At 36.5% G+C, this 5,000-nt stretch overlaps 1 protein-coding gene and 1 long non-coding RNA gene across 3 annotated transcripts in view; one reads left to right on the forward strand and one right to left on the reverse strand.

Annotated features, from left to right (window-relative positions):
* Positions 1-5,000, forward strand: part of LOC135200788 (uncharacterized) — a 370,704-nt gene that overhangs the window by 302,583 nt on the left and 63,121 nt on the right. The gene's annotated exons all lie outside the window — the stretch shown is intronic.
* The window catches only part of LOC135200775 (tachykinin-like peptides receptor 99D), a 320,400-nt gene that overhangs the window by 286,232 nt on the left and 29,168 nt on the right, over positions 1-5,000 (reverse strand). The gene's annotated exons all lie outside the window — the stretch shown is intronic.

Consider the following 5,000-nt stretch of genomic DNA (forward strand, 5'->3'; position numbering starts at 1 on the left):
CACTTGGGGTTTATGTGGACAACAACAAAAAAGTGCCTGACATAATTGGATGAGAACTGCGAGAAGTAAGGCACAAGAGGAGTCGATATTAGAGACTATAAGATATAATCTCAATTGTCTCGATAAGCTGCCAAACACCCGTCAGATGTGTCTTGTCACTCACTGCCCTCGAGACTTTTATATATCATTTCAACCACAAATCCTGTCGATGCATTTGGTCTGAAAACCTGGGTCGTATAATCTGCTTTCATGGTTCTTTGACGGTAGGAAAAGTTAAAAGGTCATCGAAAACGGAGGTATAGATTTGGGTCACGACGTCGTCCGGGGGGGAATTTCGTGCCGTGAAAAGACGGGGTTACATTTTATGAAAGGAATAATCACAGAAAATACTGCAGCATGGACGTCCATTCCGTGCCATCTGTTTGAGACAGATTGCATTCAGGAAGGAGGGAGACCAGCATTTCCAAGGCTGCTTGCCGCTGAAAACGAGTAGCTTTATTATAATATTCGATTTGGGGACAGAGTAGCTGGAATTCAATTATTGCTTTAATTTTTCATTGCAACACACCACCATAATTCTTTGTTGCAATTATTTGCGCTACAGACCGTTGGCAGTTTTTTCTTATCAATTGCAATTTAAAAGATGTGAAATTGGTTTCAAGACTGACACGTTGTTATGGGAATAGCTATCTTCTTGGCTGAATCACTGGTGCCTTTATTTCTCAATGGTTGGAAAGGAAGGCAGGCAATAGAAAACGACAAAAAGTAAACTATTTTACGGCTTAGACATTTTAGCAGCACTGCTGTCAAATTTAACAAACGAATCCCATTTCAAGAAGGAAAAGTCTGCATCGTTATTTTCCCCTGACTTATTAGTGGGCAGTTTACAGTGAAACTGAATATGGGTAATATAGGCAACTGTGTGAGATGATGTCCTTTTAACCCAAAAGTGGTATCTTCTAATCTCAGCACATTTTATGGAAATCAAAGGTCAAAAGAGATTAACCACATTAACTCCATGTCCTTTGATGATCAGAACGACCTTGCTGCTCTGCGGTAGCAGGTCAGGCTGAGGTGAGAGGCTTCAGTTTGCAGGAGAGAGAGAGAGAGAGCGATGGTAGCAGGTCAGGCTGCGTTTGTAGAAGAGAGAGAGAGAGAGAGAGAGAGAGAGAGAGAGATTTTACAAGCTCTATGGTAGCTGGTCAGGCTGAGATGAAAGGCTTCAGTTTGCAGAAGAGAGAGAGAGAGAGAGAGAGAGAGAGAGAGAGAGAGAGAGAGAGAGATGGGGTTCAAAATCCCTCGATGGAAACTATCCATTAGATATCCAATTCCACTGCGACGTGTACACGTCGTATGTATGTACCCTCAGCTCCCCATCATACCTGGTTGTTATTGGGTTTATGCTAATGAGAGCATAACCGAGAGAGAGCACCAGAGAGCTGCTGCAAGTCCCGATCCCTACCTTGAGCTAGTAGTAGTAGTAGTAGTAGTAGCTGCTTTTGGGATAAATCATTTGCATTCGGCTATGATTCATGCGATGGTGTACCTTAAGGCAACTGATCGTAAATTGCAAGCATATATGCTTTTCCGGCCATCTCTCTCTCTCTCTCTCTCTCTCTCTCTCTCTCTCTCTCTCTGGAGATCATGACACATGGCCAAACCGGAGAGATTAATGCGAACCAGCGCACGTATCGCGGGTCTCATAGGAGCACATGCATCATAGGTAATGGATACATGTCTGTCTATAAACGGGATACGCTTTAGACGGCGCCTCTTAGCGGAATAGATATATAGGAGAAACAGATATATACGAAATAGAGATTATATTCATGAAGCAGATGGTCTCTCCATGAATACTTACACGGTGTACGTGTCCTTTGACAGTTACAAACAAAGGGTTACAGAGTAGTTATAGAGCTTGTATTAAGCGACTGGTGTGAGCATATCACAGACAAATACAGACACTAATGTCTAAGGCGCATTGAGTTACATACACAGAAATAAACACGGAAAATGGATTTTACAAACTAATACAAACAAATAGTGAATGTTCACATACACAGGATTTTCACCTGCAGAAACCAATACGCATCTGATTAATGCATCCAGACACAAACACATGTCAGATTTACACATGTAGAAACAAACGTACACATGATTTACACATACAGACACACACTCGCGCCCGATTTAAATATACAGACGTCAACCACTACCTGATTTAAATCAGATATCTACTAGCACCTGATTTAAATATACAGGCGCATACTCGCGCCTGATTTAAATATACAGAGAAACACTGGCACCTGATTTAGATATTCATACACACACTCACACCTGAATTGAATATACAGAGAAACACTCGCACTTGATATGAATATGCAGACACCCCTAATTTAATATACAGATGTCTACTAATACTTGATTTAAATATACAGATGTCTACTTGCACCTGATTTAAATATACAGAGACACACACTCGCACCTGACTTACACGCTTAGGTACAAATCGCAGTCAAATCAGAAAACACACACATGCTTCCTCATCTACTTGTCAACACAATGACAAAAAAAAAAAAACAGATTGGGTGTTAGAACGGCGTTAAGGTTAATTGGGTTAATTTCAAAGGAGGACCCGGTGCCAGCGCTATGATTTTGCAAGCAGCGCCCCGGTTAATCATTTTAATGACCGGCTTGCTTGTTTTTTTTTTTTTTTAAAGGAGAGCATTGCGTCGCTTTAAACTGACAAACAAATGAGACTCGAAATCCGTCGTTTGTTCGTGCGTTCGTGCGTATCTTCGATAGTGTGCTTTGATATTACCGCCGTTTAGTTTATATATATATTATTATATATATATATATATATATATATATACATATATATAGTATACATACTTACAACATTTATGTAGGTTGTTATGCTTGTGTTTTGCGATTATGTAAGATGCTTATATCTACAGTACTTAAATCATACACAAGTAAACTATACCTCACGGATTCTACTACAGAAAATGGAACATTGCATTTGCATATCCCTGCAATACGTGCCAGATTCGTATGAAGACGTTGTGGAAAGTTACGTGGAATATCTGTTTATGTATCTTTCGTTAGTAATGATATAGATAGAGATCATTGCTCACATATAACGAACGTTATTTATGTGCATTCATGTGTACACGCTTTAGTGAGTTTAGATTTTTGCATTCAATTTCTATTTCGTTTGGGTAAAGTTCTTTAGGAACTTTGTATGATTAAGTTTATGGGTGTCAAGTTGTATTTTATTTTCCAAATATGTGTTCGCTCATTTTCTTTTCATTAGATAAATATACGAAAATAGTCCAACCTTTGAAATAGACTTGATAGCACAATGGAACATTTTCAATTAGTTAATGTTCGAAAAAATATGAAGATTTGAAGATTTAACTAATGAATCATTAAATGTTTTGAGACATCAGTGGAGATTCGATGTAAATTTGTTTACGATATTTTTTTATTCATTTATTTTACTAAACGCCTCCGGGGGTATAAGAATTATTGGTACTTTTGTGTTAGTAACAGAATAAGAGAAATTAGAAAAAAAAAATTTTTTACTTCATATATCAAGCTGAACAATCTAATATTTTTAGGATATACACACACATATATATATATTAGATATTATATATAAATTATTATATAGTATTATATATATCGTATATATGGTATAAATATATATATATATATATATATATATATATATTATTATATATATATATTAAACATATATATATATTATTAATAATATATATTTATAATTATTATTATATATAATAATAATATACATATTATGGTGATTATAATTATATTTATATATATTTAATATAATATATATTATATATATATATTTAGAAAACGTCTCCAGAGGTGTAAGAATTACTGGGACTTTTATGGTAGCCAGAGAAATAAGAGAAATAAGAAAATACTTACTTTGTTCTTACCTCAAATATCGAGTTCATTAAACGACAAGTGTTTTGTTTATACGAAACGCCTCCAGAGGCATAAGAATTACTGGGACCTAGACGTAAGCAAGCGAATACGAGAGATGAGAAAATACTTGTCTATTTTTTACCTCAAGTATCAAGCTAACAAAGCGATATTTTTTTTTACGATGTTTTGTTTATACGAAAATCCCCCGGAGGCTTAAGCCCGTCACACCTTGGAGGTCGACATCGGGTGCGGCTACTGTCACCTTTTCCCCTTAAGGGAGACATGACCTTTGATAAGGTCAGAGTCTGAACGAAGGAGATTTGGAAACGAAGTTCCACTTAATAGAGAGAAACGTCCGTTTGATTTTATCGACAGTTTCTATTATTGAAAGATGTTCAAAGAGATGAATCCCTTAGGTGGGGTATCTGCAGCGTCCCTTCCTTATCCCCCCTAGCTGCAACCTTTAATTCCTTTTTACTGTACCTCCGTTCATATTCCCTTTCTCCCATCTGACAGTCAGTTGCCTTTCCGGCTCTGAATGACCTCGAAGATCCCAGCTCTTGGCCTCTGGCCCGAATTCTACGTCCTTTTAAAAAGGTAAAATGACATTTAATGTAAACGCATAAAAAATACAGTTGTGCGTATCAATACGCAGTAAGTATAGCAACAGCATGTACTAATACTAATGTACTACAGAAAAGAATAATAGTAATAATACTCATATTAATTGTTGCTGTAGTAGTAGGACATTTGTCTGGAAAATAGTCATGGAAGAATGTCTCAGTAATAGGTTAAAATATTAAAATAGAATGATTGAATAATCCCTCAGTTATAGGTTAGAATATTGAAACCGAACAATGGAAGAATGCCTCAGATATAGGTTAAAATACTCAGCTAGGATGATGGAAGAATGCCTCAGTTATCGGTTAAAATATTCAGCTAGAATAAAGGAAGAATGCCTCAAATATAGGGTAAAATATTAAAATAGAATAATGGAAGACTGGATGCCTGGGTTATAGGATGAAATATTCAAA

Source organism: Macrobrachium nipponense, chromosome 23 (assembly GCF_015104395.2).
Source record: "Macrobrachium nipponense isolate FS-2020 chromosome 23, ASM1510439v2, whole genome shotgun sequence".
Taxonomy (NCBI): Eukaryota; Metazoa; Arthropoda; class Malacostraca; order Decapoda; family Palaemonidae; genus Macrobrachium; species Macrobrachium nipponense.